A 10,725-nucleotide genomic window follows, 5' to 3' on the forward strand; every position below is an offset into this window, starting at 1 on the left:
ATCATCTTAGCAACCGAGGAAGCGCCAGCCAAGCTCTTGGGCTTGGCCGCAGTTCAAGGCTTCCCAGAAGCCTTCGAAACTGCCTGGTGAACAAGACGGTCACTGTCGTCAGTGCGCCGTCTGTCCACCGCAGCGTCCAGTATCTCTCCAGGGAAGAGAGAGGAGGAACTCCATACTGGTCCGTTGCGTAGGCCCAACGCCGACTCACCCCCAGCCGCCCTGGATACTCGGATAAGGACTGCGTCCCTACGGCGAAGTACCAGGTTGGCCGTCTGGTGGGCAAGGAAGGAGATGGCTCTTCCTCCAGACTGACAAAGTCTCCTGAAAGCCGAGTCTTCTTCGGGGGAGATTCCCCCGGAGTTGGCTGCGACCTTAGACACTGTGAGGGACCACAGGTCTAACCAGGAGACGGCCTGGAAAGCTACCATAGCTGTAGATTCCAGGCCTAGTGCCTCTTGCTGCGAGAACCAGAGGTTCTCAGACAGGAGCTGCTGCAGAGATACACCTGGAGTTAGCCTGGCTAACTCTGGGTTCACCTGTTTGGGCGGCATTTGATCCTCTTAAGGCACGTAAAAACACCACTGCTCCAGTAGAGGAGGTGGAAGCAGCTTGTTCGATCTGCCTGACCTGAGAGAGCCTTCCTGTCCGGAGACTAGAGACTCTACCTGGTTCAGAACAGAATTGGCAAGCTCAGACTGTGGCAACCCCACCATCAGTTTGGGTTCCCTCTTCGGGCCTGAAAACGACTCGAGCCGGGACGTGGGCTCGGATGGTAGGAGCGGCAATCCTTCCCCGAGGTCGTTGTGCTGACGAATCAGCGCAATAACCTCGGCAAAGTTCCTCTGGATCTCGAGAGTCACTGCATCTTGTGGAGTAGGACCGTCAAGTCCCTCGAACAAAGCACATCCCGAGACCCTTCCCCTTCAGGAGGGGGAATGGCGACAGTCCCCTCTCGGTCTCCTCCTGTCACTTGCTTGTACGACCTGGTTGATCCAAGGACTGTGCCTGGCACGTACAGCGTCATGACGGGATCGTGCAGGGCGCCCCTCACTATCACTCTGCAATGCCTCGCTCTTCCCGGTGTAACCCAAGGAAGTTGAAGGCACGGGAGAGGCAGACCTGATGCTCCCCCCTCGCTCACTGGCAGAACCAGTGGGCTTGGAGGGCTGCAGGCAATCACCAACCCGCGGTGGTGATCGAGTTGCAGGCCTAGTCGAGCCGTCTCCCTGGGGAGAACAGCTGGACCGAGAACAGCGGCCCCGATCTCGTGTGTCAGAGGAGCTACTGCTGGTTGCCGTACCCGTCCGCTCCCTGTGGGAGCGACGGTCAGGCGACCTGCAGAGACCACTGTCACGGTGAGACCGGTGCTTGTCCTTATGGTGTATCGAACCGCTGGCGGCGATCGGGGGGACCTCTTCCCAGCCTCAACCCGTGGCCGGTCAGAGACCGTCACGTCAGCCCGGGTAGCCAGCTGGTTGCTACGAGACCGAGAGCTGGCCTGGTGAGAGTCGCCTGAGCAGCTCTCACCAGCCTTCCGCTCCGTGCTGTGAACTTGGCGCTGAGCGAGCTCTGGCGTCTGGTTCTTGGCTGCACGGTCACCAGTAGGCGACCGTACACTTGGTACCTCTCGCGAACAAGAGGACGAGATAGAACCTGATGCAGCGGCAGAGCCCCTGACACCAGGCGAGGAAGTACCGGTGTTAGCCGGCACCACTCTGGTCCCTGTAGTCTTCTTCCTTGCGGAAGAGGAGACGGGCCCCGCTCCCGCAGGAGCAGGAGGACCAGCGGAAGAACCCCCCGTCTCACCGGAGTGAGACGGGCCCTGAGAAGCTCCCGAAGGAGACTTCTTAGGAGGGGAGGAGGCAGCCTTCTTCTTCCTTGGCTGTGAAGCCTTGGAAGCCGAAGGGGGAGAGGCGGCAGACAACGACGATGAAGAAGACGACGAAGAAGACGACAACGACACCTTCCTCCTCTTCCTCTTCTTCTTCGTCAGCTTCCTCAGGACAGACGTTAAGTCGGCCATCCAGGGCAGAGCTGGGGCTGCTGTTGCCAAAGCAACAGGGCCCGGACGCACCTGTCCGGACAGACCAACGTCTGGTGCAGCAACGCCACGAGCAGGAACGACATCGGCAGGTGCGGACATCTCAGGAACAGCAGGAACATCAGGAACTACAGGAACGGTCAGCACAGTCTGGGTAGGTACGGCAGTCGGCACAGGCATCACAGGAGGCAGAGCCAGCGACATCCTGGGTACTGGCGGCAGGTCCAGGGGCGAGGTTTTGGGACAGCGAAAGTCTGGACGCGACAGCACGGCAAACCTGGGCGGCGGCGGCACGCCCTCCCTCGGTACGGCAATCAGATCCTGTACAGCGGCTGTTGGCGAGACAGACACCACATGCGGAGAGTACACCAGGTGAGGGGGGGGAGCGGCGGTGTACCCTGGAGTTGACAGGGTGGTTATCGTAGTGGTCACCGTTGCATGGGTGACCGCAGCAGACCCAGCCAAATGATACAGCAGCCCCTGGACCCTAGGCACGCCCTACAAGCCCAAAGACGCCCACACCTGACCAAGGTCATCCCTCGCGGCAGAAGCACCTGTGGAAGCAACAGTCGGGTGATTAGGGGGGGTTTCTCCCCCACGGGGGGGCGGGGGGGACGAGCCCCACCCCGAACGGACAGAAGACCCTGAGTACAATTGAACGTTGGGGTACCGAGCGCCCTCCTCCACACTCGACAGATTGGGTGAGGAGAAGGACCTGGATACCCCCCCCCCCCCCCGAAGGGGAAGGTGCCATATGTGGGAGCTGAGCAGGGGGCAGGAAAGACGACGAAGTATCCGTCACCAAAGGAGTGTCGGGAGAGCTTTCCAACGACTCCTTTGCAGGCCTTTGCTTCTTCCTACCCTCATACAAGCCTCACTGCACCTCCGACCAATTTTCACAAATTACACACAGCTCGGTGTGAGAGCACTCACGCCCCCGACACCAAGCACATAATACATGTGGATCAATCTCTGGGAAACTGTGGAATTTCCCGCATTTACCCCCTTCAGTCGCGGGGCACAGTCGCCGGATAATCGGAGGGCGCGGAGAATCCATGATCCTTTATCACTTTTCACAAGTAATGAATAATGAAAACAAAAAATAATTGTACTTACAATTTCAGTTTCACAATAGCAAACAGAAAAAGAAAACACAACCATACGAAAGCACAAATGACGATGAAGCGGGCAGAGAGCATTGATAAACACGTCCACACACCAGCAGGCTGAAAGCAAAAGTGATTCTTCACCTCCCAGTCGCGCGGCGTGCGCACTGTCGGACAAGCAGTTAACTACCGAACACCTTGTTCAAAAGCTTACGACCTATCCAGCTGCCACTAGTAACCTTCCTATTGTAAAAGGACCGAAAGGTTTGTATCCCATGTCGGAACAATTAGTAATTTATTAATAAAAGCCAATTTTGGAGTTTCAATGCATTCTGACTATGACATATCTGCGGAAAAAAAAAATTGGACACGAAACGGGAATCTGATTCGGACCGACATCGGCATACCTAATTGAGCGATGTCAGGCTGCTGATGCCTACGTGTATTTACACAATGAATATGCATCTTTTCTGATTCTTTTAAAAAGTTTTACATTACAGTATCCAATAATCTTATACGTATTCTCATAAAATACTAACAAAGTGGTCAGTGTTGTGTTTGGAAATCAGCTGATGGCATATACAAGTTTATTTCTCCGTATTTAACTCATTTCAGAGTGAAATGTCTTTCTTCTAGTTAGCGTATAATTTGTCATTATACAATGTGTTTTTAAGTCGAAAATTTGAATTTAATACGTCTCGTGAACTAAAGTATTTTTTTTTTAACAGATTGCATTGTGGGCATGTTTATTGTGTAAAAATATTACATGATTCCGTTCGCTATTTCCATTTCATTTCATCGTAGTACAAACTTTACTGTTACGTTACTTATCTTTTATCGGCGTGAAAACAACAGTAAAATGTGTTCTTTCAAGACCTGAAGTTTTGATTAAAATCATTTTCTCTCAATTTTATATACGTATTGTGTTCAATGCCTCCTCTAAAGTTAAGGGAGAACTGTCATTGAATGATTGCCTTTATCCAGGTCCCAACTTAGTTGAAATGCTATATGATTTACTCCTATAGTTTCGACGCGATCCCTATGCGTTATTATCAGACATATCAAAAGCTTTCCACAGAGTATTGCTGCATCCCGATGATACTAAATATGCACGTTTTTTAGGGCAATGAGAGCCGACATGAGTGGCCATGTACGCCTTTAACGTTGTGGTTTTTGGCATAACCAGTAGCCCCTGTCTTACAACAAGTGCTCCAAGCCCATCTCCGTGAACAGGGACGGGAAGATATTAAATCCTTCTATGTCGATAATTATCTGCAGACAATTGTAGCCAGGGAACCAATGGAAAGAGACTATTGCTACGTCAAATCTTTGCTAGATGGGGCCCACTTGCTTTTGACGGGGTGGGCAAGTAATTGTCAAGAGTTTAATAAGCAGATTGGTTGCAAGGAACCCGATGAGATCAGTGTTTTGGGAATGAACCGGGATAGAAGGGAGGATAAGCCGAGTCTAAAGCCTAAAGAATGTCCAGAGTTGTAGAAATAGTTCCCATCCTCTAAGCAAATGCAAGCTACTGTCCCTTTGAGTAGCCAATTTTGACCCCCTAGGGCAAGTCAGTCCCCTTTTTGTAAGGGGAAAAATTCTCCTTCAAGAATTGTGGGAAGCCGGGGTATGCTGGGATGATGTGCTGTCAGATGTTCACCAAATAGAAGCTAGCAAACTACTTGCTGAATTCAATAATGTTCACACTTGTAAGTTTCAGAGGGGAATTGTGCATAAAGCTAGTGAATTGCATCTGTTTACTGACGCATTGAGCAAAGCATACGGCACTCTAACCTATGTCAGACAGGGATCCGAACAAGTTAGCCTCTTAACTTCCAAAATGCGAGTCACGCCTCGCAAACGGGACTCGCAAACAAGCGAAATTAACCATTCCAAAGTTAGAACTATTAGCACTATTATTAGGATTTAGATTGGGAAAGCATCTTTGTAAGTTATTTAGCTTTATCACCATAACAAACTGGACTGACATCAAGGTAGCTATTGCCTGAGTAGGTAGCCGCACGGTTAGTAAGAACAAGTTCATTTCTAATTGAGTGGGGAAGATTATTTCGATCCAAGAGGAGTGTGGCATCAAGATGAAGTACGTCCCCACGAAGCAGAATCCCGCTGACATTTTGACCAGAGGTTCTGCATTGCACAATTTGAAAGTCAAGTGAGGGCACCCCTGAACCATGTGTTGAAGAGGGAGAATCTCCAATCAGACAAAATGTGACCATGGCCACCCTAGGGGAGCTCAGGGAAGAAGGAACTTTAACTCTGCCTGCTGATTTGTGGAAATTGCAGGGGAGTAACATAGACTTCACACAACTTATGAAAGTTATGTCTCTGGTACTGAAATTTGGGAACTGTCAAGCAGACCCTTTCTTGAAATTAGTTTACTTAGAACAAAGACACCACCTTCCTACAGTGTGTAGTAAGTTAGAGAGTGGCATGCCAGTACCCACACACATTAATAATTTTGTGAAACCCTTAGGCTTAGTCATGCGTAATGGCATAGTTTTCACACGAAATAGCTTAGTTAATGATGCTAATACGAAAAATGAGCTATTACTGTTGACCTCCAAGGGTACTTTAGTATCATTGTATCTCACCCATCTTAATGAAACTCACATGCATTGTGGAGTTAATGTTTTAATGACTTTTCCGGCAGGAATGTTGGAGCCCGGGATTGAGGGCTGCTGCCAAGAATGTAGTGGGGAGATGCAGAGCATGCGTGTTATCCTTCAGACCTCTTCTCCAACAACCACCACCTCCACACCTTCCGACCGACAGAGCACTCATGATACGTCCCTTCAAGAAGGTAGGAGTAGACCACATAGGCCCCATACCCATAGAAGGAGTGGGGCACATTCTCACCATTGCCTGCTTGGCCAGCCATGCCGTATATCTCGATTACTGTGGCGGCCTGGATGCCCATACATTTGTTTTGCTACTACAATGCTTCACAGCCACCCATGGTGCTCCTTGGACTGTCTACAGTGATAATCCTACGGCCTTTAGGGTTGCAAGCACCTCTCTCAAAGAGGTGTGCAACGAGGATGTTACAAGAGCATTACTGCACTGCATGGGAATCAAGTGGGTTTTTCAAAACCCCTGATCTCCCTTGAAAGGGGGATTCTTTGAAAGGCTGATTGGGGTTGTTAAGAGGATGCTCACTACAACGTTATGACGAAATCTGTTCGAGGAACGACTCAGAACCCTAATCAAAGAAGCCGAGGCTGTAGTCAACAACCGCCCCTTGATGTACTCAGGAGACATGCACGAGGACGAAGCCCTCACACCATCGCACCTCATCTGAGGAGATGATGTTCGCTTATTGCTGCCCATGGTTCCTCACGAGGATATGCCTATAGCACTGACGACACAACAGCTATGTCACCTATTTCAGGTTGAAAGAAACCCTCAGCCACTTTAAAAAGTACCGGAGGGAAGGATACCTGAAATCTCTGCAAGAACGTCCCCCCAACTGCGCTAAGTGTAAGTGACCTTGTGCTGGTGAAAACGGACAAGCACAAACGCAGTCAATAGCCCCTCGTCAGAATCCTAGAGTTGTATCCTGACGAAAATGGAGTCGTCAGGTCCCTAAAAGTCCTGTTTGAGGGTGAAGAACATCTGCGTGCAATGTAACACACCGTCCCTCTTAATAAGAACACCCCCAACAACGAGCAACGAGAAGATTATGTCCAGGACGATGAAAGTGAAGGAAACATAAGTAATGGTGATCCAGAGATGGATGATAGCAATGGAGAGAATCGACAGACTGATGAACTAGATGAAAGTGGTCATGAAGTGAGGATAGGAGTGAAATGAGTGAGACAGTATGTGAAGCAGAGGCTGCAGAGGAAAAGGATGTTGGAGTGGGTACAAGACAATTTAATTTAGTGTAGTGTATGTATTTGTTGAGAGTAAACAGGTGAACTCTGAAAGTGTGGGCATTGGAAAAGAGTTTTGAAGGAGTTAGGGCTGAGACTCCATTCTATGTTCCGTTATGGAGGAGTTATTGGAGTGCCATTTGACAACGTCTTTGATAGAGAGAGAGAGAGAGGGTGTAATTGGTGGATGGATGGTTAATGATTGAATTGGCTGTTGGTGAGTTCTGGGTTGTCTGCTGGTGCAGCTGGAGTTAGTTGTTAGAGTTGTGTTTTGGAGTCAGTTTTTAGTCTTTAGGCAGAGACTGTGAAGATCAATAATGTTGGCAGCGGTCTGTGAAAAGTTTTGAAGGCATTGAAAGTCATTTAAGTTGTGTGTTATTGATTTGTTGTTTAGCTGTTAAGTTGATATTGTTGTGCCTGTGCTGTTGGATTTGTTGTGCTTGTGAGTTCCTGTTGGGTTATATGTGAGTTGTTGCGGTTGAGGGTTGTTGTTGTTGGAGGCTGTGGTGGTTTCTTGGTGTGGTTGTGAGCTGTTGAGGGTTGTTGTTGGTGAGTTGTTGCGATTCCTTGGTGCCTTTTTGTGCTGGTGATTGTTTGTGTAGTGGTCTTTTGTTGTGGTTGTATTCCTTGTTTGTTGTTGTATTGTCGAGTTGTGGTTGTGTTCCTTGTTGGTTTGCGGTGCTGTTGAGTTATGGTCCTTGGGTGTTGTGTTATTGTTGTGTTGGGTTGTGGGGTTGTGGTCCTTGGTTGTTGTGGGGTTGTTGAGTTGTGGGGTTGTGGTGCTTGGTTGTTGTCTTTGTTGTTGTTAGTCTCTCAGTGACCTCGACCAGCAGACAGCACAGCATAGCACTGAGTATCTGCAGTTGGGTGAGTAAATATGTTTTTTTTTTCTTTGTGTAAGTTAGTCAATTGTCCTGCTTGTATTCCGTAGTGTAAAGAGGAAAGTGTGATTGAGGGTGAGTTTGGCAGCTGGATTGGTTAAGTTTATGAGGGGGGGGGGGGATTTTGCCCGCTTGTTTTTTTAGCTTGTGGTCCCGCTACACTGTTTTCTGTTGAGTTATTGCATGAGAACCGACCCCGTGGTCCATGACGACCTTGTCAGAACGTCTTGTATATGTGTTGATTTATTGGCGTTGTGCATGTCGTAACTCTTGCATTGCATGGGAAAAGCTCTTACCATGTGTAACTCTTATATAAGTTTTTGTTTTGCATCTGTGTTGGAACAACAAACATTTGAATTTGTAGATCATAACGATCTTATTGTGTGAGTAATCGTCCATTACTAGTCTTGCTTTAATTGGCTGGTCTCATGACATATTTCCATCCTTCATGATTACTGACTCTGTATATAACTGCATCAGTATATTATTGATTTTTCAGTCATTGATGATGATCCCATTATGAGTATGCTCTGGGACAAGCAATAAGTGAGTTACAAGTTTCTAGAAGAGGAATCTTGACTTTATTACATGATTTTACCACTATCATTGATCAAGCTACACTTGAGTATTGATATTGAGTTTATTTTTTTCTATTGATGCTTTGAGATATGTGCTTACATTGACTTTGCATGATTGCAGTCATGATGCGCACTGCACTGTTTGTCTGTTGATGCCATGATGTTGTTCGAATTACATTTTGATGTGGTCTCGTTGCCATTAGATGGCCTGAATTGCTCTCTAGTATGTTATGCCGAGTTGACATTGATTGAATTTTGCTGAACCTGTTATTGCAATCGTTGCCTAGATAATTACAATTTGTACATTGCTTTTGATTCTCTTTGATTGCTGCATTATGCCCTTGCTTTTATTGAGTTATCACTCCATATTGCAGCTGTTTCCTGTCAAAAGCTAGACCCGTGCTGTAGCGCTGCACACGAGCCTAGGCTTCGGCGACCCATTTGATTGCCTTGTTGCCTGCTTCCTTTCCTTCCCCCCTTTTTGGAGGGTGGAGAATGTCGCGAAAAATTAGTGCACAATTTTTCCAAGAGTTATCTTCTGCCCCTCCACCTCTTCCCCGCTTATAACGTAAGACGATTTGTCAAGTAAAAGGCAGATTGACGGGTACAGTGAAATGGTTCCTTTTTTATGCCCATATTTATTAGTCATCGCCTCTCCTCCCTCATAGCTCAGTCACTAAATTCTTGGTATTTTATCAATTATATAAAAAGCGAAGGAATGTTTCCTTCATAAAGAAAATTAATTTGACTCAACCCAGACGCACCCCAAGCTCGCTCTCTCTGTTAATTAACGTAGTTCAAATAGCAACACTTCTGGGTCTTGTACGTGGTGTACAGGTGAGCTTGCCTGTGAGGGAGGTGCGGATGACCACATTTTGTAAATGAAGTAAGTAATCATTCTTTGTCTTAGCCATCGTTGGGCTAATCGATCGAAATCATTGTTTTCATTGATTAATGAACCTTCGAGCAAGTGTTTTTTGTTGGGTTAATGAAGTATTATTCCATTTTAAGTGATTTTTGTGTGTGTTTTTTGAGTGGTGACATGGCCACATTAAATTCATCTAAATTTGGGGTGCTGTGCCACCCAAATTAATGTATCACTGCTATGTTTCACTGTTAGCATTAGTAAATTTTAGTTTTGTAATAAAATGATAAAAATTCTTCGTGTTTACCAATTGAGTTGTGCTTGTGCACGGGCTGGAACCTGTCCCCTAAGGTAGGGCTATCAGCCCATAACATTGAGCACGAACTAGTGAAAGTCGCCATAACATTCGCGACATAATGTATCCAAGCTTGCAGTCATTTAGAACAGAAAGGTTATGATCAAGTAAAATAACTTCCCAAAGTAAGACACTTCACCCCTTCAAAGTTATGCCATGGTAAGCTCATACAATACAATAGGAAAATGGGTACAAGTAGAAATTGTCAGGAAGATAGGTAACTTACATTATGATGTTAATGTAGGTGGAAAGATTGCAAAACGTCATGTTGATCAGTTGCAGTCATTCAGTACAAATAATACAAAAGTACAAGTTTCAAGTACCTCAGACTTAAATAACTCAATGTGCAAACTGCTCACCAAGATGTTCAACCGCCAACTGTAAATAGAGAGGAAAATATTGCAAAACTCAGAAAACACCCAGGGTAAAGCACGGTCACTTTTTCACTCAATATACAATTCAATAATTAAGCACACCATTCAAAAGAGTGAAGTTTCATCAACAAAATGAGATATATGAAACTGCCATACGAAGTAAAAATAATAAGCATGTGATGTCTTCATAAACTATGTGTTCAAGGCAGTTTTTAAATTCAATATGTCGTGGTATTGTCGCGTGCACAATCCTTGGCATATACTCGAGGACACATCCTTCCCAGCACTCATTTGAACAATATTTGCGTATATATGTAACGTTTATTGATATTACTCAAGATTGTAGTTGTAATCAATACAATAAAACAACATTTTGTTGCCTATATTAGTGAAAGTATGAGACGTCTTATTCCTGGGGTCATGTTTTGAACTGAAATGCATTTTCACCTTGTCATCGGTGGTTTTATCCTTACTGCCACACAAATGAAACTCCACAGTTCTTATTTGATTGTAAATTTACACATTTCGTTCTTAATTCACTCCAAATTAAAGAAAAAAAAACGTGTACATTGACGGCAAAGACACGGCGGGAATAATTTTGTACGTCTGGCAGCTAGAATCCACAAGTCGAG

The sequence above is a fragment of the Macrobrachium nipponense genome, chromosome 48, assembly GCF_015104395.2.
Source record: "Macrobrachium nipponense isolate FS-2020 chromosome 48, ASM1510439v2, whole genome shotgun sequence".
Taxonomy (NCBI): domain Eukaryota; kingdom Metazoa; phylum Arthropoda; class Malacostraca; order Decapoda; family Palaemonidae; genus Macrobrachium; species Macrobrachium nipponense.